The sequence below is a fragment of the Erythrolamprus reginae genome, chromosome 2 (genome assembly GCF_031021105.1).
Source record: "Erythrolamprus reginae isolate rEryReg1 chromosome 2, rEryReg1.hap1, whole genome shotgun sequence".
In the NCBI taxonomy this organism is placed as follows: Eukaryota; Metazoa; Chordata; class Lepidosauria; order Squamata; family Dipsadidae; genus Erythrolamprus; species Erythrolamprus reginae.
Window position 1 is genome coordinate 47347307 of NC_091951.1, and position 27949 is coordinate 47375255.

At 43.5% G+C, this 27949-nt stretch overlaps 2 pseudogenes; one reads left to right on the forward strand and one right to left on the reverse strand.

The window, feature by feature from the left end:
* The window catches only part of LOC139160334 (zinc finger protein 208-like), a 147101-nt pseudogene that overhangs the window by 1714 nt on the left and 117438 nt on the right, over positions 1–27949 (reverse strand).
* LOC139160368 (zinc finger protein 436-like) lies at positions 19225–27784 on the forward strand (annotated as a pseudogene).

Sequence of the window (27949 nt, forward strand, 5' to 3'; positions counted from 1 at the left end):
ACCTGACACCAAGGAATTACTTTATCACTGACAGGTTTAAATCAAAATAGAAAAACTCAACAGTTGACAAATGGCACAGGATTCCTCTAAGCAGAAATCCATTGAACTCCTTCCATACTAGGAGCAACAAAACAGCATATCTTTTCCTTCTCCCTCTCAAGAGATGACCTTTATTTGGAGATATTTAAGTAAGAGACAGCCAATGGCATCAAACCACATCATGTCTTCCTGAACCCTGCCTGGAGAATAGAAAATCTTACCTAAAGAAGCCGTGTTTCTGTAATTCTCCAGCATGACTTCCCAATGCAGAGCTTTTTGGTGAGGATCCAGCTGAGACCACTCCTCCTCAGAGAAATAAAGAGCCACCTCCTCAAAGGGCACAAGACCCCCCTGGAAAAAAGAGTACAGAATAGGTCTGGGAGGGACGGCAAGATCTACCCTTTTCTTTAGGAAAATTGTGCACTAAGGTCTATGCTTAGTAGAATTCCAGGATTGAGATGGGAAAATGGACAGAAGAAAAAGGATTTGACTGAAAAAATATTTTAGGCAGCTTTTATGAGATCTTTTGTTGCCATTCAGTAAAAGATCCATTTTCTTCTGGATGGATTTGGTAAAGTGCCATCAATACCCAGAGACACAAAACTCGTCATATAGCAAGGAAGCTTCAAATAGTCTCAGCCATTGGATGAACGGGAAACAAAGAAACAGAACCAGGGAGAAAACAAATCTAATAAATAATTTCCCTTCTCTTACTTGAGTTGGAGATTGAACCATAATTTCATCTTCACCATAAGGAAGAATCAGCTTCCCTCCATTCTCCCCTGTGAGGGACACAGAATTATAAAATTAACAAAATAGGAGGAGAGGTGCTATAATAGCAAAGACATAGAGAAGATGAGCCAGTTGAGATCTCCATGGGGAATGAGAGATTCTTGTATTACCTGTGCATGTACCTTGATTTTTGTCATGTTCAGTAGGCCTCAAGAAAAACAGTTCCCTAGGGGTATCGGATTGATGCCTCCTTCCCTCAGGATCTCTGTTCTCCACAGTGAAGGGCTTGGAATATAAGCCAGAGAAAAGAAGAAGAATGAAAGGACCACATAAACCATGACATGGATTCTTGTTCTGTTCTTTCAACACCAACTGAAAGCACCCAATGTCCGTCAGTTAGGTTGGAAAAGAAGAAAGAAAAGTTACCCAAATCTTTCTTCTAGAATTGGATAATGGAACAACGTCCTTCAAGAATTAGTGAAATGTTATGAATGTCAGAGAACTGGTAATTTTTATTTATTTATTCATTTGTCCAATACACAATACATATGGAAGAGAATAGACACGAAGTAATATATATATAAAGATAATATATAAAAATAGAGAAGATGTATGAAAGGAGGAAAATATATATGATATATGAGATAAAGGAAAGACAATTGGACAGGGGAGCATAAACTTCAAAAATATTGTTTATTACATCTAAACTCCTTCTAGGCTCCCGAGATGAAATTATCTCACCTGCAACTCTACCTGCTCCTCCTTCTCCTCTGCCTGGCTCAGGAGGAAGCCTTCCATCAGGGCCACCGCCTGGGAGGTAGTCTCTGCTCCACACTCCCGCACCCAGCTCTCCATCTGCAGGGGCAGAAGCGCCAGGAACTGCTCCAGAACAACCAGGTCCAGCATCTGCGCTTTTGTATGCTTTTCTGGTCTCAACCATCGATTACAAAAGGAATGGAGTCGGCTGCAAAGTCCTCGGGGACCCTCATCCTCTTGATATTGGAGGCTCCTGAATTTCCAGGCATGAACTTGTGAAAGGATGGTTTCCTCCTCCAAGATCTTCTGCCCAGATCTTCCCCAGATCTCCCCCTGGCTCCCAGACTGAGCATCAGAAGGGCTTTTTCCTGTTCTCTCATATGCCAAATGGCTTTCCATTCTTCCTCTGTCCTCTTACACAATTGCAAATAGGTTGAATGAATCTTGAGACTCTCCAAATGCTTTTTCATTCACTGGAGCATTCATCTGGCCTGAGAACAAACTCTTTGTTGAAGAGAACTTTGTCTCTATGAAATGCTGTAGAAATCGCTTCCAGTTTACGTATCTGAGACCAAAAACCAAATAAAGAATTAGAAAATGTTGCATTTAACAGTTGAGTAGTAATCCTACTCCTGGAAGGAAGCATATTTCTGAGCTATTGGAGGATTACAGTGGCACTGAGCAGTTAGTTTCTATGTATGTGTTGCAAAGTATGGACTTGACCCTCATCAAAATTTATGATGAAATACACAATAAATGCATTTGAGAACAGTTGTTTTTCTATTTCTTTCTCCCTCAAAGAAGGGTGTGATTTTTAAAAACCAAGAAAAATATATACACCCTAAAAAGGAGTGCATTAAAGAGCAACAAAACTGGATTAAACTGGAGGATAAAACAGGTGAAGAACTGTTTTAAACTGGGTATGTCTATTTTGATGAAAAGAAGGACTAGGGGAGACAAGATAGCAGTGTTCCAATATCTCCAGGGTTGCCACAAAGGAGAGGAAATCTAGCTATTCCCCAAAGCACCTGAGGGCAGGACAAGAAGCAATGGGTGGAAACTAATCAAGAAGAGAAGCAACTTAGAACTAGGTAGAAAGTTTCTGATAGAACAATTAACAAGTGGAACACGTTGCCTCCAGAGGTCGTGAATGCTCCAACACTGGAAGTTTTTAAGAAGAGATTGGATAACGGTTAGATAGCCTGGAGTCGGCTAGCTTGAAGAAAAGCACAGAGAGGCATGTCAGGAACAAGGAACTGTACATTCAGCAACAAAACAGGTGAGGCAGAAGTCGGAACCTCGGAGGATGACAGCTCCCTATTTGTAGGGAAGCTGTAAAATGAGGGGCCAATGGGAGCAGTCCTTTTATTAATTAGATTATTAATGATTAAATAATAATTATTTATTTATTTATTAGATTTATGGGCCGCGCTTCCCCTCTCAGACTCGGGGCGGCTTTTCTCCTTCACTCCTGTTTCCCCCCAAAGCAGACTAGAGATTCTACTTTCTCCCTTGCTTCCTCCTGGCTCTTAGGCAGAGGTGGGCTGCTAAGGTGGAACGGTGGTGTATGTTTGCTCCCGTGGCTCTGAGTCACGGTGCAAGTCCAGAGCAATTATACTACTGCACCTATACCTGCGATCAGGGTTCAAACAACATGCCAATCCCAGAACACATTAAGAAACCATGAAAGTTCACATAAAATGAAAGCCAACGAAGTGAGTCTTGCTTAGGATGTTCCATTTCCCTTTATTCAGGACTTCCTTGTTAAGAGTCAAATTACATTATTATAAGCAGGCAGGTTCACAAAAAGATTGCCTTAAGCCCAAAGAGTAACTGGAAGTGGTGAGTTTGTGTGAAACACAAGGGTTGAAGGAATGTAGATTGGGATTATTTCCTGGTTCCTTTACCCTTTGTTGGAAATAATAATAAATAATAATAATAACAATAACAACAAAAGAGCTGGAAGGAACCTTGGAGGTCTTCTGGTCCAACCTCCTGCTTGGGCAGGAGACACTCCACCACTTCAGACCAATGGTTATCCAATCTCTTCTTCAAAACTTCCAGTGTTGGAGCATTCACAACCTCTGCAGAAAAGTTGTTCCACTGATCAATTGTTCTAATTGCCAGGAATTTTCTCCTTAGTTCTAAATTGCTTCTCTCCTTAATATTCTTATGGATTAAGTTCCAAGTGGGGAAAAAGAAACTGGATTCATGGAGGTTGCTTGGAAAGGAGGTTTAATGGTGGACAGGAGCACATGGCCTGAGCTTCTGTCCAGAGAAGGTGGATCACATGTTTCCAGATGTTAGGTGTGTGTTTGTGTGGAGAAATTCTGGAAAGTTCTTTGTTTTATGTTCTATGAGGCCCCGCCCTGAGGCCCTCCTGCTTCTGTGCCAGAAATGCACTGATTGGCTGTCGGATTCCCATGGTGCCATGCAAGGGCAACAATGTAGGCTGTGTTTTTGAGTGTGGGTTTGGCTGGCCCTTTGCTGGGTGATGGCAGAATGAAAGCTCTTTGGGCAATTGCTAATATGGCTCTGTCAGGAGTTGGATTGTTATGTAGAATAGATTAGTCCATCTTTTAACAAAGGTGAGCTGGGCCATTCCTTGATGGGCACATTGACAAAGGTGGGGGCTACTAAGAGTGGGTCTTTTTTTGTTTTGTTTCCTAAAATCATGTTTCTGGTGATATTCAATATAATCTGCCTTTTTAATATTTCCTAGGATATTTCATTTTTTCTAGGAGACGGGTGGGAGTTAACTTCCTACACCTCCTAAGACACATTGAACTGCAGAGGACCCAGGCCCTATTTTAATACCATCCAGCACATACTAAGAATGCAGGCACAATCCTCTGCATCTCCTTCCTTGTAAAACTTTTCTTCTTTCCTGCTTGTAATTTGCCACGTAAGTTCGCCCTCTGCCCCTACCGACCTTTTTCCAGGAAGTGGGGTGTGACTGCCTCCCCCATAATACCCTCCTTCTTCCTGGGGATCTGGATTTCTTTCTGCGGACAACACAATTGAAGGCAAAACAGCTTTTCTGGCAGTCTGCTTCCCCCCCCCCCCCGCTTGTTAGGAGCATAGAAAGGGGGGTAGGGGCACATGGGATCTGGGCTCTCCCACTCTCGGGACACAGAAGAATGAACCTGGATGAGGGGCAGCATATAAATCCAAATATTTTTATTTTATTTTATTTATTTATTTTGTCCAATACACAATGAGGGTTTTAGTAGGTATATATATATATATATATATAAACACATAGTAAAATACACGATGATGGTTATAGAGGAGATACTCATAGTAAAATATATCTATGAAAGAATAGAAAAGAAGATATAGTAATAGAACATATCAATGAAAGAATAGCAGAAGAGATATAGGAATAGGAGAAAGGTATAGGAGATATAGGAGAGCAATAGGACAGGCGACGGAAGGCACTCTAGTGCACTTAATAATAAATAAATACATACATACATAAATACATACATCAATATCTCTTACTTCTTCAGCGTGAGAACCTCCTGCCTCCCTCTGAATGGGAGAACATCCACTAGTCACCCAGGACCACTGCTGGATCTCTTCCTTTCCCTTCAAGACTTTCCTCCAGTTGTACCTCCTGCAAAACTCAAAGGGTTAACCAGAGAGAGTGCAGAGTCCTAGATAGGCAAGATTAAGAATGTCACTCCCTTCTCACCCTCCTCTGGAATCCACCTATCGCCCTCCAGTGGTTTAATAGAATAGAATAGAATAAAATAGAATTTTTATTGGCCAAGTGTGATTGGACACACAAGGAATTTGTCTTGGTGCACATGCTCTCAGCGTACATAAAATAAAATATACATTTGTCAAGAATCATGTGGTACAACACTTAATGATTGTCATAGGGGTCAAATAAGCAATGAAGAAGCAATATTAATAAAAATCTTAGGATATAAGCGACAAGTTACAGTCATACAGTCAACATGGGAGGAAATGGGTGAAAGGAATGATGAGAAAAACTAGTAGAATAGAAGTGCAGATTTAGTAGAAAGTCTGACAGTGTTGAGGGAATTATTTGTTTAGTAGAGTGATGGCGTTTGGAAAAAAAACTGTTCTTGTGTCTAGTTGTCTTGGTGTGCAGTGCTCTGTAGCGACGTTTTGAGGGTAGGAGTTGAAACAACTGGTGAAAAACATGGATTTTATATTATTTATTGGATAAGAAAAATGAGAATACACATGATTTGAATGCATGTAATGAATATAAATAAAAGGGAACATCAGGACAGGGATGCTAGGTACTCTGGTGCCCTTATGCACGCCCCTTACAGACCTCTTTGCAATGGGGTGAGGTCAACAGTAGACAGTCTAAGGTTTTTATAGTTAGCTACATAGCCAGTTTTGTTTTTTCCCTAGAAAGATTGTTGGGGGGATTGTAGCTTCCTTATTTATATGGGTAATTTGTTTTTCCTGGTGTTGGTGATTATTAATGGTTTGTATAGTTTAATAATTATTTTTGACTTCAAGCAAGGAAACTTTATAATGGTCATCCTTACCTGACGTGTTACAGCCAGAAAATAGAGTTTTGCCATATGAAACAGCAGTAAAGTTTTGATCCTGTGATCATCGGGCTGCCACAAAGGTCCTGAGTGTGAAAAGGGTGCATGAGTCACTTTTTTCAGGACTGTTGCAACTTTGAACAGTCAGTAAATGGACCATTGTAAGTTCAGAACAACCTGCCTTCCCCCCTAGATATTTTCTGTGGAGCTTCAAAATGTACTCCTGATCTGCTGCTCTGCTTCTAAAAGAGTGCACTGGTCAGACAGATAATCCTCAACCTCTGCTCTGACCCCAATGGAGTCCAATGTTTCTATCTCCTGAGTAAGACTGTTATCGTTGCTCAAATGGGGCTACCTTTGAAAAGTGTTCGGAAACTTCAGATCGTGCAGAATGCGGCCGCGAGAGCAATCATGGGCCTTCCGAGATACGCCCATGTCTCATCAACACTCCATGGTCTGCACTGGCTGCCGATCAGTTTCCGGTCACAATTCATAGTGTTGGATATGACCTATAAAGCCCTACATGGCATCGGACCAGAATACCTCCGGGACCGTCTTCTGCCGCACGAATCCCAGCAGCCGATTAGGTCCCACAGAGTTGTCCTTCTCTGGGTCCCGTAAAGTAAGCAATGTCGTCTGGGAGGGCCCAGGGGAAGAGCCTTCTCTGTGGCAGCCCCGGCCCTCTGGAACCAACTTCCCCCAGACATTAGAACTGCCCCCAACCTCCTCGCCTTTGGTAAGTTGTTGAAAACTCACCTTTGCCGCCAGGCATGGGGAAATTGACACCTCCCCCAACTACTTGGGTTATGTATGGTTTGATTGGGTTGTGTGATTATTTTATTATCAGGGTTTTTTAATTGTTTTTTAAATATTGGTTTGTACATTGTTTATTATTGTTTGGAGCCGCCCCGAGTTTTCTGTTTTATTATCGATACTGTATATAGTAGGTGATACTGATTTGGATTAATGCATAAATGGAATTGAACTTAGAATTGTTGGGGAGATTAACGATATCAATGATTTTTAATTGATTGAAAATAGAGAATATTCTCCAAAATGAGGGCGCTGCCGGGAGGGACCCCGCGAGAAACACCTACCGCTGGGCAAGTGATATAGGGCGCGTGGAGGCAGCTGAGGAAAAGGAGGCGTGTGTCAGTGCTCTGTGTATCCAGATGCTCGAGAAAGCCCGCGGGGCAGCCTTCATCGGCCCGAGCACTCCATCAGTCCCCACCCCAATCGTGCAGCCCGAGAGAAAGAAAAAGGGAGATTAAAGCGAGAGAAAAACAGATTTTTGAGAAAAGAAAAAAAGGGGAAATTCTAAATATTCTCTATTTGCATGGACTGTGGGGAGAGAGTGACAGGAGCAGGAATAAGGTAATTCCCTATACAGAGATACATTTGGTTAAAAATCTATGTTAATTCTAGATTTAATTGATCAAATCCATGGATTTTCTTTTCAGGAGTTTCCTGCCACTCAGTTGTTTCTTTCCACTTCATTACAAAATGTTTAAAATGTCCTTTTCTGACATTTTTTTAAATAAGCAGCATCGGAGTCACTACCCCACAGTCCATGCGGTTACATGACTTCATCCTTTCATGGATGTTCCTATGGGAAGTAAGACTACTGGTCTGTCTGAAATCTGTGTAGATCTTTTTATTACCAGCCAGTTGATTCCTGTAAGTAAAAGTCTTGCCATATTCTTTGCCGTTATATGGCTACTCCCTGTTCTGCTTGACAGCAGTTAAGCCTCAAGGAAGACAAAAACACACACAGACTGGAGGTTTCTGAAAGACAAAATATATTGATTAACAAATTGCCTGAGAGCCGCAATGATGGCAGAAGAATGTCTTTTTATGAGAAAAAGGTCAGGGTTATCTACCAAGCAGATAACAAATGTCCCAAACCCTGGGAGGGGGGGATTATTGACTCCCTTGGAGAGGGTCTGCAAGTTGGGCGTCCTGCTCGATCCATAGCTAACATTAAAGCACCATGTTTCGGTTGTGGTGAGGAGGGCATTTGCCCAGGTTCACCTGGTCCACCAGTTGCGGCCCTATTGGGACAGGGAGTCACTGCTCACAGTCACTCAGGCCCTCATCACCTCAAGGTTCGACTACTGGGTAGTAGCCTAACCCTGATTATATGAACCTTAACCTGGGTGGGGAACTGTAGGAAAAGTTAGTACTGGTTTAAAGACAGTACGTAACCAACATGACTCTGACAATAAATTGGAACTTGGAAGAAGACCAAGGGCTAGACTCTGATTTATGTCTCAGATGTTATTTGGAAGGCTTACATTGTCAAAAGAAGGACATTTTAAACACTTTGTGTGTAATGAAGTGGGAAGAAACAACTGAGTGGCGGGGAACTCTTGAAAAGAAAATCCCAGGATTTAACAAATTAAATCTAGAATTAACAGATTCATAACCAAATGTATCTCTGTACGGGGAATTACATCATTCCTGCTCCTGTCGCTCTCTCTCCACAGTCCATGCCCTTACATGACTTCATCCTATGGGAAGAAAGACAACTAGTTTGTCTGAAATCCTTTCTGCACACCAAGGATTTGTATGGGTTTCTCTCTGTGTAGATCCTTTTATTACCAGCCAGTTGATTCCTGTAAGTAAAAGTCTTGCCATACTCTCTGCTGTCATATGGCTACTCCCTGTTCTGCCTGACACTGGTCGAGCAGCAGATAAAGACAAAAACACACACAGAGACTGGAGGTTTCCGAAACACAAAATATATTGCTTTACAAATAGGCTGAAGAATGTCTTTTTACGACTAGTCTGTTGGCTAAAGCCCTTTCAACACTCCCTATATTTATATGGCTTCTCCCTGTGTGGGACCTTTGATGTGAAATAAGATGAGTATTTTGCCTGAAGCTCCTTCCACACTTGATCCATTTTTATGGCTTCTCCCCTGTGTGGATCTTGTCATGGCGGATAAGATGACCATTATTACTAAAGTCCTTTCCACATTCCGTGCATTTATATGGCTTCTCCCCTGTGTGGATCCTGTGATGTGAAATAAGATTAGTATGTTGGCTGAAGCCCTTTCCACACTCCATGCATTTATATGGTTTCTCCCCTGTGTGGATCCTTAGATGGGATGTAAGTTTACTGCTTGTTCTGAAGCCCTTTCCACACTCCATGCATTTATATGGCTTCTCCCCTGTGTGGATCCTTTGATGTGAAATAAGATTATTATATCTGCTGAAGTCCTTCCCACACTCCATGCATTTATATGGTTTCTCCCCTGTGTGGATCCTTAGATGGGATGTAAGTTTACTGCTTGTTCTGAAGTCCTTTCCACACTCCATGCATTTATATGGCTTCTCCCCTGTGTGGATCCTTTGATGTGAAATAAGATTAGTATGTTGGCTGAAGCCCTTCCCACGCTCTATGCATTTATATGGTTTCTCCCCTGTGTGGATCCTTAGATGGCGTGTAAGATCATTGCTTTGTCTGAAGTCCTTCCCACACTCCATGCATTTATATGGTTTCTCCCCTGTGTGGATCCTTAGATGGGATGTAAGTTTACTGCTTGTTCTGAAGTCCTTTCCACACTCCATGCATTTATATGGCTTCTCCCCTGTGTGGATCCTTTGATGTGAAATAAGATTAGTATGTTGGCTGAAGCCCTTCCCACGCTCTATGCATTTATATGGTTTCTCCCCTGTGTGGATCCTTTCATGGCGCGTAAGATCATTGCTTTGTCTGAAGCCCTTTCCACACTCCATGCATTTGTATGGCTTCTCCCCTGTGTGGATCCCTTTCTCAGATATCACTCTTTCTCTAGAATGAATGAATGTCCCACTGTAATTTTTTCCACTGTCTTTGCATATATAGTCTTCTGGTTTGGGTTCAGTTGGATAATATTCATTTACATCTAATATGTCTTTGAATAGTCCTGCGCCTTTCCTAATATATTTTTTCTCTATTTTTCCTGGTTGATCAAGGAAGCTTTGCAACTGAGCATCAACTGAAGATGACATTTCCTTATTCCAATTATTTGTTGGGTTTTTCTTCTGCCTTTGTTGTTCCATTTGATTTTCAAGCTGCTCTGTTCCGTTCCCAAGTCTGTACTTTTGGAATGGTCCATTCGACTCTTTATACCCTTGCCCACTATAACCTTTAAAGGAAAAGAGGAATAAAAATGTTAGCAAGGTTAAGAAAAAAGGAGAAACATCTCATAAAGCATTTGTAGAAAACCTAAGATCTATTGGAGGTGGGCCAATTCCAGAAGAGCCCTCTGAGAATTAACTTTGAAACAAAATGCCCTAATTCCAAGACTCAACATACAAATGAAATGGAAGCAAAGTCTATTAAGCCAAAGTAATTAATTGAATTGCAATCCTTCATAGCACTGATTTGGAACACCTGGGCCAAATAATATGAAATCTTGGTAACAGAGTTTAGCATTACCTGAAACCAAGGAATTACTTTATCACTGACAGGTTTAAATCAAAATAGAAAAACTCAACAGGATTCCTCTAAGCAGAAAGCCATTGATCTCCTTCCATACTAGGAGCAACAAAACAGCATATCTTTTCCTTCTCCCTCTCAAGAGATGACCTTTATTTGGAGAAATTCAAATAAGAAACAGCCAATGGCATCAACCCACATCATGTCTTCCTGAACCCTGCCTGGAGAAGAGAAAATCTTACCTAAAGAAGCCGTGTTTCTGTAATTCTCCAGCATGACTTCCCAATGCAGATCTTTTTGGTGAGGATCCAGCTGAGACCACTCGTCCTCAGAGAAATAAAGAGCCACCTCCTCAAAGGGCACAAGACCCCCCTGGAAAAAAGAGTACAGAATAGGTCTGGGAGGGACGGCAAGATCTACCCTTTTCTTTAGGAAAATTGTGCACTAAGGTCTATGCTTAGTAGAATTCCAGGATTGAGATGGGAAAATGGACAGAAGAAAAAGGATTTGACTGAAAAAATATTTTAGGCAGCTTTTATGAGATCTTTTGTTGCCATTCAGTAAAAGATCCATTTTCTTCTGGATGGATTTGGTAAAGTGCCATCAATACCCAGAGACACAAAACTCGTCATATAGCAAGGAAGCTTCAAATAGTCTCAGCCATTGGCTGAACGGGAAACAAAGAAACAGAACGAGGGAGAAAACAAATCTAATAAATAATTTCCCTTCTCTTACTTGAGTTGGAGGTTGAACCATAATTTCATCTTCACCATAAGGAAGAATCAGCTTCCCTCTATTCTCCCCTGTGAGGGACACAGAATTATAAAATGCAAAATTAACAAAATAGGAGGAGAGGTTCTATAATAGCAAAGACATAGAGAAGATGAGCCAGCTGAGATCTTCATGGGGAATGAGAGAATCTTGTATTACCTGTGCATGTTTCTTGATTTTTGTCATGCTCAATAGGCCTCAAGGAAAACAGTTCCCCAGGGGCATCGGATTGATGCCTCCTTCCCTCAGGACCTCTGATCTCCACAGTGAAGGGCTTGGAATATAAGCCAGAGAAAAGAAGAAGAATGAAAGGACCACATAAACCATGACATGGATTCTTGTTCTGTTCTTTCAACACCAACTGAAAGCACCCAATGTCCATCAGTTAGGTTGGAATGGAAGAAAGAAAAGTTTCCCAAATCTTTCTTCTAGGATTGGATAATGGAACAACGTCCTTCAAGAATTAGTGAAATGTTATGAATGTCAGAGAATTGGTAATTTTTTTTATTTATTTATTCATTTGTCCAATACACAATACATATGGAAGAGAATAGGCACGAAGTAATATATATAAAGATAATATGTAAAAATAGAGGAGAAGATGTATGAAAGGAAGAAAATATATATGACATATGAGATAAAGGAAAGACAATTGGACAGGGGAGCATAAACTTCAAAAATATTGTTTATTATATCTAAACTCCTTCTAGGCTCCCGAGATGAAATTATCTCACCTGCAACTCAACCTGCTCCTCCTTCTCCACCTCTGCCTGGCTCAGGAGGAAGCCTTCCACCAGGGCCACCGCCTGGGAGGTGGTCTCTGCTCCACACTCCCGCACCCAGCTCTCCATCTGCAGGGGCAGAAGCGCCAGGAACTGCTCCAGAACTACCAGGTCCAGCATCTGCGTTTTTGTGTGCTTTTCTGGTCTCAACCATCGACTACAAAAGGAATGGAGTCGGCTGCAAAGTCCTCGGGGACCCTCATCCTCCTGATATTGGAGGCTCCTGAAATTCCAGGCATGAACTTGTGAAACGATGGTTTCCTCCTCCAAGATCTTCTGCCCAGATCTTCCCCAGATCTCCCCCTGGCTCCCAGACTGAGCACCAGAAGGGCTTTTTCCTGTTCTCTCATATGCCAAATGTCTTGCCATTCTTCCTCTGTCCTATTACACAATTGCAAATAGGTTGAATGAATCTTGAGGGTCTCCAAATGCCTTTTCATTCACTGGAGCATTCATCTCGCCTGAGAACAAACTCTTTGTTGAAGAGAACTTTGTCTCTATGAAATGCTGTAGAAATCGCTTCCAGTTTACGTATCTGAGACCGAAAACCAAATAAAGAATTAGAAAATGGTGCATTTAACAGTTGAGTAGTAATCCTACTCCTGGAGGGAAGTATATTTCTGAGCCATTGGCACAGAGCAGTTAGTTTCTATGTATGTGTTGCAAACTATGGACTTGACCCTCATCAAAATTTATGATGAAATACACTGAATAAATGCATTTGAGAACAGTTGTTTTTCTATTTCTTTCTCCTCAAAGAAGGGCGTGATTTTTAAAAACCCAGAAAAATATATACACCCTAAAAAGGAGTGCATTAAAGAGCAACAAAGGGGATTAAACTGGAGGATAAAACAGGTGAAGAACTGTTTTAAACTGGGTATGTCTATTTTGATGAAAAGAAGGACTAGGGGAGACAGGATAGCAGTGTTCCAACATCTCCCTTTATTCAGGACTTCCTTGTTAAGAGTCAAATTACATTACAGTAGTCCCTCACTATATCGCGCTTCTCTTACCACGGCTTCACTTCATCGCGGGTTTTGAAGTCAGCGTTGGCACAGATACGGCGCTTAGAAGTTTGGAAGGGCAGGACAAGCCAACCAGCCCGCAGCTGGGCGAATGATGAGTAGGGCGGGGACTGAGCTCTGTCGGAGGCCCGTCCCCTCGTTTAAGCCGCCTCGCCAGTGACAAGAAGGCAGTCTTTGGAGGTGCCCTTAGTGGTTGGCGGTGGCGGCGGTGTTCTTGGGGTTGTAGAAAGAGCTCCCGGCAGCGCGCTAACGAGCGAGCGCGAGCAAAGATAGGAACGCGATGCGGCGGGGATTTCCAGACTAGGCTCGAGAGCGGGATAGGAAGTGCTGGGCAGGTGGAGGGGAAAATAAAAGAAAAGAAAAGAGAGAGAGAAAAAAAAATAACCAGCCGGGGCAGCTCACCAGGGACTTTCCAGCCGGGGCAAGGCAAAAAAGACAACGTTTGGCCGAACTGCTGCAAAGAACAGCAGTGGGTCGGGAATGTTCGGGGGCAGCGATTCTTTTGCCCCCCTCCCCTTCTTTTCCTCAGGCGCAGAGTAAGTAGTAGTGTGGGGGAAAGGTTAGCTGGCCGTTGCTCGCCTCCAGGCATCCGGAGCTGGTGGGGAGGAGGAGAAAGGGAGCAGGGAGCGTCCCCCCTAAAGTACTATCAGTCGATAAATTCCCCATCGCGGATTTCACCTATCACGGCCGGGTCTGGAATGTAACACCCACGATAGGTGAGGGACTACTGTATTATAAACAGGCAGGTTCACAAAAAGATTTCCTTAAGCCCAAAGAGTAACTGCAAGTGGTGAGTTTGTGTGAAACACAAGGGTTAAAGGAACGTAGATTGGGATTATTTCCTGGTTCCTTTACCCTTTGTTGGAAATAATATTAAATAATAATAATAATAACAACAAAAGAGGTGGAAGGAACCTTGGAGGTCTTCTGGTCCAACCTGCTGCTTGGGCAGGAGACACTCCACCACCTCAGACAAATGGTTATCCAATCTCTTCTTCAAAACTTCCAGTGTTGGAGCGTTCACAACCTCTGGAGGAAAGCTGTTCCACTGATCAATTGTTCTAATTGCCAGGAATTTTCTCCTTAGTTCTAAATTGCTTCTCTCCTTAATATTCTTATGGATTAAGTTCCAAGTGGGGAAAAAGAAATTGGATTCATGGAGGTTGCTTGGAAAGGAGGTTTAATGGTGGACAGGAGCACATGGCATGAGCTTCTGTCCAGAGAAGGTGGATCACATGTTTCCAGATGTTAGATCCAGAGGGGGGGGGGAAGAAATTCTGGAAAGTTCTTTGTTTTATGTTCTATGAGGCCCCGCCCTGAGGGCCTCCTGCTTCCTGTGCCAGAAATGCACTGATTGGCTATCAGATTCCCATGGTGCCATGCAAGGGCAACAATGTAGGCTGTGTTTTTGAGTTTGGGTTTGGCTGGCCCTTTGCTGGGTGATGGTAGAATGAAAGCTCTTTGGGCAATTCCTCATATGGCTCTGTCAGGAGTTGGTTTGCTTTGTAAATAGATTAGTCCATCTTTTAACAAAGGTGAGCAGGGCCATTCCTTGATGGCCACATTGACAAAGGTGGGGGCTACTAAGAGTGGGTCTTTTTTTTGTTTCCTAAAAGCATGTTTCCTGTGATGTTCAATATAATCTGCGTTTTTAATATTTCCTAGGATATTTCATTTTTTCTAGGAGACGGGTACTTATTTATTTTGTCCAATACACAATGAGGGTTTTAGTAGATGTATACTGTATATATAAACACATAGTAAAATACATGATGAAGGTTATAGAGGAGATACTCATAGTAAAATATATCTATGAAAGAATAGAAAAGAAGATATAGTAACAGAACATATCAATGAAAGAATAGCAGAAGAGATATAGGAATAGAAGAAAGGTATAGGAGATATAGGAGAGCAATAGGACAGGGGACGGAAGGCACTCTAGTGCACTTAATAATACATACATACATACATACATACATACATACATACATACATACATACATACATACATCAATATCTCTTACTTCTTCAGCGTGAGAACCTCCTGCCTCCCTCTGAATGGGAAAATATCCACCAGTCTCCCAGGACCACTGCTGGATCTCTTCCCTTCCCTTCAAGACTTTCCTCCAGTTGTACCTCCTGCAAAACTCAAAGGGTTAACCAGAGAGAGTGCAGAGTCCTAGATAGGCAAGATTAAGAATGTCACTCCCTTCTCACCCTCCTCTGGAATCCACCTGTCACCCTCCAGTGGTTTAATGGAGAAAAACATGGATTCTATGTTATTTATTGGATAAGAAAAATGAGAATACACATGATTTGAACGCCTGATGGACCCAGACGCCTGATGGACCCAGAGGGCTTTCAGACGGCGCTTGGGGTTATTCCAGATGCACTCGTCCACAGTTCGGCGGAGTCTCTTGCGGAAGCCTGGAACAAGGCTGCAGCGGAGGCTCTTGATCGCATTGCGCCTTTGCAATCTCTCCGCGGCGCTAGACCCCGTAGAGCTCCATGGTTCAACGAGGAGCTCCGGGAGTTGAAACGCCAGAAGAGACGTCTAGAGAAGCGATGGAGGAAGAGTAAGTCTGAATCTGATCGAACACTTGTAAGAGCTTTTATTAAGACTTACAAAGTGGCGCTCAAGGCGGCAAGATAAGGGTATCATGCCGCCTTGATTGCATCAGCGGAATCCCGCCCGGCCGCTCTGTTTAGGGTGACCCACTCCCTTCTTAGCCAGAGGGGAGTTGGGGAGCCCATACAGAGTAGTGCCGAGGACTTTAACACGTTTTTCGCTGATAAAATCGCTCAGATCCAGGCGGACCTCGACTCCAATTGGAAAACAGAGTCGGTTGACAATGAGTCAGTTGAGGTGACTGGGGCTCGTACTTGTCCATCTGTCTGGGAAGACTTTGATCTGGTGACACCTGATGAACTGGACAAGGCCATTGGAGCTGTGAGTTCCGCCACCTGTTTACTGGATCCGTGTCCCTCCTGGCTGGTCTCGGCCAGCAGGGAGGTGACACGGAGCTGGGTCCAGGAGATTATTAACGCTTCCTTGGGGAGGGGATCCTTCCCATCATCCTATAAAGAGGTGCTCGTGCGCTCCCTCCTCAAGAAGCCTTCCCTGGACCCAGCCGTACTTAATAACTACCGGCCAGTCTCCAACCTTCCCTTTATGGGGAAGGTTGTGGAGAAGGTGGTGGCAATCCAGCTCCAGCGATCCTTGGAAGAAGCCGATTATCTAGGTCCCCAGCAGTCGGGTTTCAGGCCCGGTTATAGCACGGAAACTGCTTTGGTCGCATTGATGGATGATCTCTGGTGGGCCCGGGACAGGGGTTTATCCTCTGTCCTGGTGCTTCTTGACCTCTCAGCGGCTTTAGATACCATCGACCATGGTATCCTTCTGCACCGGCTGGAGGGGATGGGGGTGGGAGGCACCGTTATTCGGTGGTTCTCCTCCTACCTCTCCGGTCGGTCGCAGTCGGTGTTAGTGGGGGTCAGAGGTCAACTCCGAGTTCTGTCCCTTGTGGGGTGCCTAAGGGGTCGGTCCTCTCCCCCCTGCTATTTAATATCTACATGAAACCGCTGGGTGAGATCATCCAAGGGCATGGGGTGAGGTATCATCAGTACGCTGATGATACCCAGCTTTACATCTCCACCCCATGTCCAGTCAACGAAGCAGTGGAAGTGATGTGCCGGTGTCGGGAGGCTGTTGGGGCCTGGATGGGTGTCAACAGACTCAAACTCAACCCGGATAAGACGGAGTGGCTGTGGGTTTTGCCTCCCAAGGACAATCCCATCTGTCCTTCCATTACCCTGGGGGGGAACTATTGACCCCCTCGGAGAGGGTCCGCAACTTGGGCGTCCTCCTCGATCCACAGCTCACATTAGAGAACCACCTTCAGCTGTGGCGAGGGGGGCGTTTGCCCAGGTTCGCCTGGTGCACCAGTTGCGGCCCTATCTGGACCGGGACTCACTGCTCACAGTCACTCATGCCCTCATCACCTCGAGGTTCGACTACTGTAATGCTCTCTACATGGGGCTACCTTTGAAAAGTGTTCGGAAACTCAGATCGTGCAGAATGCAGCTGCGAGAGCAGTCATGGGCCTACCTAGGTATGCCCATGTTTCACCAACACTCCGCAGTCTGCATTGGTTGCCGATCAACTTCTGGTCACAATTCAAAGTGTTGGTTATGACCTTTAAAGCCCTTCATGGCACTGGACCAGAATATCTCCGAGACCGCCTGCTGCTGCACGAATCCCAGCGACCGATTAGATCCCACAGAGTGGGCCTTCTCCGGGTCCCGTCAACTAAACAATGTCGGTTGGCGGGCCCCAGAGGAAGAGCCTTCTCTGTGGCGGCCCCGGCCCTCTGGAACCAACTCCCCCCAGAGATTAGAACTGCCCCTACTTTCCTTGCCTTTCGTAAGCTCCTTAAGACCCACCCGTGTCGTCAGACATGGGGGAACTGAGACATCTCCCCCGGGCATATACAATTTATAAATGGTATGTGTGTATGTATGTGTGTTTAGAAAATGGGCTCTTTTAAATGTTTTTAGTAGAAATTTAGATTTGTTATAATTTTTTCACTTTGTTGTGAGCCGCCACGAGTCTGCGGAGAGGGGCGGCAGACAAATCTAAATAAACTAAACTAAACTAAACTAAACTTGAATGCATGTAATGAATATAAATAAAAGGGAACATCAGGACAGGGACGCTAGGCACTCTAGTGCCCTTATGCACGCCCCGTACAGACCTCTTTGCCATGGGGTGATCCCATCATTATGGTGACTTTTGTAAGGTCGTATACTGAGACAAAAATCAATCATGCTGTAGTCACTGTTGGAAAAGGCTTCTATTGTTTGTAGTCAGTAATTTTAAACTATTACAGAAGATGAGATCGAGACAATTGTTGAGTCTAGTGTTAGATACTAATTGATCTAGCCCCAAATTAGTAAGGGTATTGTATAGGGTTGTATGGATAGGTACATTTGTTTAGGGTGCAATTAGGGGCGTGCATAAGTGCCCTAGAGTGCCTTCCGTCTCCTGTCCTATTGCTCTCCTATATCTCCTATACCTTTCTTCTATTCCTATATCTCTTCTTCTAGTCTTTCATTGATATATTTTATTCCTATATTCCTATATCCTATATCTTCTATTCTTTCTTAGATATAGTTTACTATGAGTATATCCTCTATAACCATCATTATGTATTTTACTATGTGTATACCCACTAAAACCCCATTGTGTAATGGACAAAATCAATCAATCAATCAATCAATCAATCAATTAATTAATTAATTAATTAATTAATTAATAAGAGGTAGATTGAGGTCACCAAGAATGATAAGAGGGTATGTGCAAGGAGGCTACCCACATTAGTAGTGAAGTTAGTTAGTGAAGTAGTGATGTTGCCTTCTCTTTGCAGAGGGACCTCCAAATGGATTGTACGTAGATTGCAGGTACTAATGCAAAGAAGGAAGAAAGGTACATTATTGATGGGGACCAGGTGTTTGTCGTGTCCACCCTGATCAGGAAGCCTTCTCAATCCAAGTGCTTTTAACTATGTTAGACCTATCCACAATCCTCCATATTTAAGAGGGTCTGGAGAAAGTTGTACCCCTGCATAGAGAGGGGCCAAGGAGCAGACAAGAAATGGAATTCTGTCTTTTCACTCAAGACGCTCAAACTAATCTTGACACTGCATCCCAAAAAAGAGGACAATGGTGTTGCCCCCAATTGGGGTTTGAGCCTGGGGCCGAGTCCAATGGAGAACACCAGACACGAGTTGCAAGTTTTGTTTCATTTTATTGAAGTGCTGCAAGGAAAGGGATAGTGGCCAAAATACCAAAGAACCATCCCAATAGAATTAAGAAAGCTTTATACGTTTTCACCAAAGCAGAAGGGGGGATATAAGGCATAAGGCAGGATATAATCAAAATATCATATGATAAACATTTTTGTAATGATCTATCAATTATTCTATAATTTCTGGTGGTCTGACTCATGAGGTACAACAGTTATGATTATCTACAGTAGAATGTGTATTAGATAACTCCTGTATTAGTCTTATGTAATACAGTACATGCTTGACCAAATAAATCAAATCAAATCCATGTTTTTCACCATTAAACCACTGGAGGGCAACAGGTGGATTCCAGAGGAGGGTGAGAAGGAAGTGACATCTTTAGTCTTGCCTCTCTAGGACACTGCAATCTCTCTCTTTAATCCTTTGAGTTTTGCATGAGATAAAACTGGAGGAAAGTCTTGAAGAGAACAGAAGAGACCCAGTTGTGGTCCTGGGTGACTGGTGGATGTTTTCCCATTCAGAGGGAGGCAGAAGATTCTCACGCTGAAGAGGTAAGAGATATAAGCCCTCATCCAGGTTCAATCTTCTGTGTCCCGAGAGTGGGAGAGCCCTGATCCCATGTGCCCCTGACCCCCTTTCTATGCTCATAACAGGCGGAGTGTTGTGGGGGAAGCAGACTTGCAGACAAACTGTTTTGCTTCCAGTTGTGTTGTTCCCAGAAAGAAATCCAAATCCCCAGGAAGGAGGAGGATATTCCAGGGGAGGCAATTAGGCCCCATTTCCTGGGAAAACCTTGGTAGGGGCAGAGGGTGAATCTGCAGGGCAAATCACAAGCAGGAAAGGAGGAAAGTTTTACAAGGAAGGAGATGCAGAAGATTGTCCCTGCATTCTTGCTATGTGCTGGATGATAATAAAATAGGGCCTGGGTCCCCTGCAGTTCAATTTGTCTTTGGAGGGTAGAGGAACCGGCAAATAATCTCAAACCTTTGTGTTTGACATGAACTCACCACCTGCAGTTTGGGCTTAAGGCAACCTTTTTGTGAACCTGCCAGTCTATAATATTATAATTTGATTTTTTAAAAGCAAGCCCAGAAAAAAGGGAAATGGAACCTCCTAAGCAAGATTCACTTCATTGGATTTCATTTTATGTAAATTTTCATGGTTTGTTAATGTGTTCAGGGATTGGCATGTCGGGTAATCCCTGCTTGCAGGTATAAAGCTATAGAATAACACAGTTATAAGGGACCTTAGAGTCCAAGCCCCTGCTTAGGCAGGAAAGCCTATACCACTTCAGACAAATAGTTGACCAGTCTCTTCTTAGAAACAGAGTATTCTGTGGAGGCAACCTGTTCCACTGATTAATTGTTCTAACTGTCAGGAAAGGTCTCCTTACTTCTAAGTTGCTTCTCTGCTTGATTAGTTTATACCCATTGCTTCTTGTCCCACACTCAGGTGCTATGGGGAATAGCTTGACACCCCCTTTTTTGTTGCAACCCCTGAAATATTGGAACACTGGTATCCTGTATCCTCTTAGTCCTTCCTTCATTAAACTAGACATACCCAGTTCCCAAATTTTGATGAGGGTCAATCCCATAGTCTGCAACACACACACAACTACACATAGAAACTAAGTGCTCATTGCCACTGTAATCCTCCACTATCTGAGAAATATACTTCCTTCCAGGAGTAGGAATATTGTTGAATGGTTAAATGCATCACTTCCTAATTCTTTTATTTGGTTTTCGGTTTCAGATATGTAAACTGGAAGTGATTTCTACAGCGTTTCATAGAGACAAAGTTCTCTTCAACAAAGAGGTCTGAATGGTTTGTTCTCAGGCTAGATGAATGCTCCAATGAATGGAGAAAGCATTTGGAGATCCTCAAGATTCCTTCAACCTATTTGCAATTGTGTAATAGGACAGAGAAAGAATGGCAAGCCATTTGGTATATGAGAGAACTGGAAAAAGCACTTCTGGTTCTAAGTCTGAGAGCCGTGGGGAGATCTGGGGAAGATCTGGGCAGAAGATCTCAGAGGAGGAAACCATTGTTTCACATGTTCATGCCTGGAACTTCAGGAGCCTCCAATATCAGGAGAATGAGGGTCCCCGAGGACTTTGCAGCCAACTCCATTCCTTTTGTAGTCAATGGTTGAGACCAGAAAAACACACAAAAGCACAGATGCTGGACCTGGTTGTTCTGGAGCAATTCCTGGCGCTTCTGCCCCTGCAGATGAAGAGCTGGGTGCAGGAGTGTGGAGCAGTGACCAGTTCCCAGGCGGTGGCTCTGGTGGAAGGCTTCCTCCTGAGCCAGGCAGAGGAGGAAAAGAAGGAGCAGGGAGAGTTGCAGGTGAGATAATTCCATTTCTGGAGCGTAGAAAGAGTTTAGTTATAATTAAAAAATGTGTTTGAATTATATTCTCTTTATTACCAGTTCTCTGGCATTCATAAGATTTCACTAATTCTTGAAGGACATTGTTCTAGTATCCATTCCTAGAAGAAAGATTTGGAACAGCTTTTTCTTTCGTCTTTTCCAACCTAACTGATGGACATTGGATGCTTTTAAATGGTGTTGAAAGAACACAACAATAATCCATTTCATGGTTTGTGTGGTCCTTTCATTCTTCTTCTGTTCTCTGGCTTATATTTCAAGCCCTTCACTGTGGAGACCAGGGATCCTGAGGGAAAGAGGCATCTGTCTGATATTCTTCCGGAACTGTTTTTCTTGAGGCCTACTCAGCATGGCAAAAATCAAGAAACATGCACAGGTAATACAAGACTCTTCCATTCCACATAGACATCTCAGCCGGCTCATCTTCTCTATGTCTTTGCTATTATAACACCCCTCCCCATATTGTGTTAATTCTCTGTCCCTCACAGGGGAGAATAGAGTGAGGCTGACTCCTCCTTATGGTGAAGATGAAACAATTGTTGAACCTCTAACTCAAGTAAGAGAAGGAAAATTATTTATTAGATTTGTATTCTCCCCTTTCTTCAAAAAGTCAAGCTAGTGTTCAGTGTACTGTCTCCTTCCATTTTTTCTTCCTGTTTGGGATACGTAACTTTCATGACCCCAAGCAACAAAACTTCTAAATCGGTTGTTTATTACGATTGGTGTTTTTTTTTAAACAATACTTTTGAAACATATTCTTTATGCTAATTACATTCCACACATTTTATTTTTTTAATAAAATACTTCACAATGCCCATTTTTTGTCATTCTTTGACTCGACTTGTACAAAGATGCTTAAAAAAAAGACGTAACATTTATTCTGGGACATTATCATTTTAAAATGCTTTGTTCATATTGTATTTTGCTAATATAATGTTTACATTAAAAAGATGTAAGAAAAATAAGTTCATCAGGTTAAAACTTAAGGTAAAATTGATTGAAAGTGGCCGTACAGAAAAAGCTTGGTACAAGATTTATTGTGAAAGTCCCCTGTGGATACAAAGGTTATGAAATGTTCTCCTTAGGAAATGTTCTCTTTCTTTATTTTTCCATTCAGCCAGTGGCTCACACTATTAGCAGCTTCCTTGCTATATGAAGAGTTTTGTGTCTCCCGGTATTAATGGCACTTTACTAAATCTGCCAATACACAAACACACACATATGTACACGCAAAAAAAATCCCCCACAGAGGCAAAGATAGGTAATAACCAACACTTTGAATTGTGAATGGAAACTAATTGGTAGCCAGTGCAGCACGTGGAGTGTAGGTGTTATATGGGTGTACCTAGGTACATCCATAAAAGCTCAAGCGGCTGCATTCTGGACTATCTTCAATCTCCAAACAATCTTTGAGGGTCTCCCTATGTAGAGCATGAGCGACTGTGAGCAATGACTCCCTGTCCAAATAGGGCCGCAACTGGGGCACCAGGCGAACCTGGGCAAATGCCCTCCTCGCCACAGCCGTAAGATTATGTTCCAATGTTAGCTGTGGAACGAGGAGGACGCCCAATCTGCGAACTCTCTCTGAAGGGGTCAATAATTCCCCCCCCCCCAGGTTGATGGACGGACAGATATAATTGTCCTTGGGAGGCAAAACCCACATCCACTCCGTCTTGTCAGGGTTGAGTTTGAGCTTGTTGACACCCATCCAGACCCGAACAGTCTCCAGACATCAACATATCACTTCCACTGCTTCGCTGACTGGACATGGGGTGGAGATGTATAACTGGGTATCATCAGGATACTGATGATACCTCACCCCATGTCCTTGGATGATCTCACCCAGCAGTTTCATGTAGATATTAAATAGCAGGGGGGAGAGGAGCGACCCCTGAGGCACCCCACAAGGGAGAGACCTCGGGGTCGACCTCTGACACCCCACTAACCCAACTGCGACCGACCGGAGAGGTAGGAGGAGAACCACTGGAGAACAGTGCCTCCCACCCCTAACCCCTCCAGGCGGTGCAGAAGGATACCATGGTCGATGGTATCGAAAGCCGCTGAGAGGTCAAGGAGCACCAGGACAGAGGATAAACCCCTGTCCCGGGCCCGCCAGAGATCATCCATCAGCGTGACCAAAGCAGTTTCCATGCTGTAGCCGGGCCTGAATCCTGACTGCTGAAGTCCTAGATAATCTGCTTCTTCCAAGGACCGCTGGAGTTGGAGTGCCACCACCTTCTCAACAATCTTCCCCATAAAGGGGAGGTTGGAGACTGGACAATAGTTATTAAACAGGGCTGGGTCCAGGGAGGGCTTCTTGAGGAGGGGGCACACAAGTGCCTCCTTATAAGGAGCCTGGAAGGACCCCCTCCCCAAAGAAGCATTGACAATCTCCTGAACCTAGCTCCGTGTCACCTCTCTGCTGGCCAAAACCAACCAAGAGGGACACAGATCCAGTAGACAGGTGGCGGAACTCACAGCTCCAAGTCAAACTCCACGCAGACAGATGGACAAGGACGGGCCCCTGTCACCTTGACTGACTCGTCAGCCGACATTGGTATTCAATTGGAGTCGAGGTCCACCCGGATCCAAGAGACTTTATCAGCGAAAAATGAGTTAAACTCCTCAGCACTGCCCTGCAAGGGCTCCCCAACTCCCCCCTGGTTAAGAAGGGAGCGGGTCACCCTAAACAGAGGGTCTGGGCGGGATTCCGCTGATGCAATCAAGGCGGCATGATACACACATCTTGCTGCCTTGAGCGCCACTTTGTAAGTCTTAATATGAGCTCTTACAAGTGTTTGGTTGGATTCGGATTTACTCTTCCTCCATCGCTTCTCTAGATGTCTCTATTGGCATTTCAACTCCTGGAGCTCCTCGTTGAACCATGGAGCTCTACGGGTCTAGTGCCACAGAGAGGTCGCAACGGCGCAATTTGGTAAAGAGCCTCCGCTGCAGCCCTATTCCAGGCCACAGCAAGAGACTCTGCCGAGCTGTGGATGAGTGAATCTGGTAAAATCCCAAGCAGCCTCTGAAAGCCCTCTGGGTCCATCAGGGACGGAACCACCTAGTCGGTTCCGCCTCCCTTCGGGGTAGGATTGGAGCCAGGAAATCAAGCCGCAGTAGAAAATGGTCTGACCATGACAAAGGCCATGCTTCTAAGCCCTTTAGTCTCAGTCCATTTCTCAATTGCTCCGAGAGGACTACCATGTCAGGTGTGTGTCCCCCCTCGTGAGTCGGACCCTGAACTACTTGAGTCAGGTCCAGGGCTGTCATGAAGAGTTTTGAATTTCTGGGTATTGATGGCACACACACACAGAGCGAGAGAGAGAGAGAGAAAACACAGAGACACAAAAACCTCCTTCTGTATACATAGGAAGATTATAGTCACTGATAGATGATGTTTCCAAGGTCCACCTGCCAGTTGATTCTCTCCAGATTCTGATGGTTTTTTGATGGTGGATGCATTAATGGATTGAGAAGAGTGATTTGAGAGCGAATAGTAGATGAATCGATCCAGAAGGAAATAAATCTTTATTGAATGGCACCAAAAGTCCGGATAAAAGCTGCCTAAAATATTTTTGCAGTCAAATGCTTCTTGTTCTGTCCATTTTCTCATCTCAGTCCCGGAATCCTACTAAGCATAGACCTTAGTGCATAATTTTGCTTTGGGAATTTCTAAAGAAAAGGGCAGATCTTGCAGTCCCTCCAAGGCCTATTCTGTACTTTTTTCCCCCAGGAGGATCTTGTGCCCTTTGAGGATGTGGCTGTTTATTTCTCGGAGGAGGAGTGGTCTCAGCTGGATCTTCACCAAAAAGCTCTGCATTGGGAAGTCATGCTGGAGAATTACAGAAACTCAGCTTCTTTAGGTAAGGTCTGCTATTCTCCAGTCTGAGTTCAGGAAGACATGATGTAGGTAGATGCCATTGGCTGTTTCTTATTTAAATATCTCCAAATAGAGTTCATCTCTTGAGAGGGAATAGGGGAAGATCTGCTGATCTGCTGCTCCTAGTATGGAAATAGATGAATTGCTTTCTTTTTAGATACATCCTGTGTCACTTGTCACCTGCTGAGTTTTTCTATTTCGATTTAAACCTGTCAGTGATAAAATAATTCCTTGGTTTCAGGTAATGCTAAACTCTATTACAGAGATTTCATATTATTTGTCCTAGATGCTTCTGTGCCAGTACTATGAAGGATTGCAGATCAATTAATTATTTTGGCTTAATGGACTTTGCTTCCATTTCATTTCTATCCTGAGTCTTGGAATTAGGACAGTCTGGTCCCATTTTTCAATTGCAAACATGCTGCATAGGGTTAATACAAGAACTCTTAAGTTTTCTTTCTCTTCCATCATGTGATCTTTGGCAGGAAAAAATTAAAACACAAATGGAAGAACAAAACAAATTCCTCAAAGTTAATTCTCAGAGGGCTCTTCCAAAATTGGCCCACCAACAATAAATATTAGGTTTTCTTACATCTTTCTCCTTTTTTCTAAACCTTGCTAATATTCTTATTCCTCTTTTCCTTTAAAGGTTATAATGGGCAAGAGTATAAAGAGTCGATTGAACCATTCCAAAAGTACGAACATGGGAATAGAACAGAGAAGCCTGAAAATCAAATAGAGCAACAAAGACAGAAGCAGGAAAACTCATTTTCAGTTGATGCTCAGTTGCAAGGCTTTCTTGACAAACTAGGAAAAATAGAGGAAAAATAGATTGGACTAGGTGAAGGACTATTCAAAGACAAATTAGATGTAAATGAATATTATCCAATACAACCAAGACCAGAAGACAACATATGTAAAGACAATGGAAAAAATTACAGTGGGACATTAACTCTTTCTAGAGAAAGAGTGATGTCTGAGAAAGGGAAGCCATTTAAAAACATTGAGTGTGGAAAGGACCAATGTGGTCATCTTACTTCCCATGACAGAAGACAGATAGGGGAGAAGCCATACAAATGCATGATGTGCGGAAAGGACTTTAGAACAAACAAAGACCTTACAACTCACGAAAGGATCCACACAGGGGAGAAGCCATATAAATGCATGGAGTGTGGAAAGGACTTTAGAGTAAGCAGTCATCTTACACGCCATCAAAGGACCCACACAGGGGAGAAGCCATACAAATGCATGGAGTGTGGAAAGGGCTTCAGCCAACGTAGTAATCTTATTAAACATCAAAGGATCCACACAGGGGAGAAGCCATATAAATGCATGGAGTGTGGAAAGGGCTTCAGCCGACATACTAATCTTATTTCACGTCAAAGGATCCACACAGAAGAGAAGCCATACAAATGCATGGAGTGTGGAAAGGACTTTAGAGTAAGCAAAGACCTTACAACCCATGAAAGGATCCACACAGGGGAGAAGCCATATAAATGCATGGAGTGTGGAAAGGGCTTCATTAAAAGCAGTCATCTTATTTCACATCAAAGGATCCACACAGGGGAGAAGCCATATAAATGCATGGAGTGTGGAAAGAACTTTAGAGTAAACAGTCATCTTACACGCCATCAAAGGACCCACACAGGGGAGAAGCCACATAAATGCATGGAGTGTGGAAAGGACTTTAGAACAAGCAAAGACCTTACAACCCATGAAAGGATCCACACAGGGGAGAAGCCATATAAATGCATGGAGTGTGGAAAGGACTTTAGAGTAAACAGTCATCTTACACGCCATCAAAGGACCCACACAGGGGAGAAGCCATACAAATGCATGGAGTGTGGAAAGGACTTTAGAACAAGCAAAGACCTTACAACCCATGAAAGGATCCACACAGGGGAGAAGCCATATAAATGCATGGAGTGTGGAAAGGGCTTTAGTTCCAACAGTTATCTAACTACTCATAGAAAGATCCACACGGGACTGTTGTAGTTGGCTCACGGCCAGATAACAAATTTTGAACCGGATGAGCCGGGTCCGTCAGAGCATTGGAGACCTGTGTGGCTCTTGGAGGGTTCATACAGGGAGGGGGAAGGAGAGATGGAAGCTGAAGGTGCTAGAGGGGTAGAGGTGGAGGCCCTTGCAGAGCCTGTGGAACTCCCCAGTTAGAGCCTCGTTTGGGTCAGATGAGGAGGGGGTGATTAATGACCCCTTTCTCAAAGTCTGAATGTGCAGCATTATGGGACAACAGAAGTAGCTGCGCTGATGCAGAAGATCTTAAACACAGCTGGGAGTAATTAGGCTTAAAAGGGGAGTTAGCAGGAGTTATCTTTTGTGGTTTAACAGAGACAACAAAGATCCGGAATTCCCACTCTAAACCAACATCTTGAATCTTTGGAAAACAACCCAGTTTTTGGACACTTGTGTTTTGAAAGACTGTAGCCGTTGAACAATAGAGTGTGTATCTTTGCTGCAGCCCAGTTTGGAGGCATTCTTTACAGACCTTGTGCGGTTTGGGACATTTGTTATCTGCTTGGTATATACCCCTGTCCTATTGGTCATAAACAGGCTTTATTTTGCCGTCATTGTGGCTCTCAGCCAACTTGTAAAGCAATATATTTTGTGTTTCAGAAAACTCCAGTCTGGGTGTGTGTTTTTTTGTCTTTCTTTGATGCTCAACCGGTGTCAGGTAGAACAGGGAGTAGTGATCAAACAGCAGAGAGTATGGCAAGGCTTTTACTTACAGGAATCAACTGGCTGGTAATAAAAGGATCTACACAGAGAAAAACCCATAAAAACC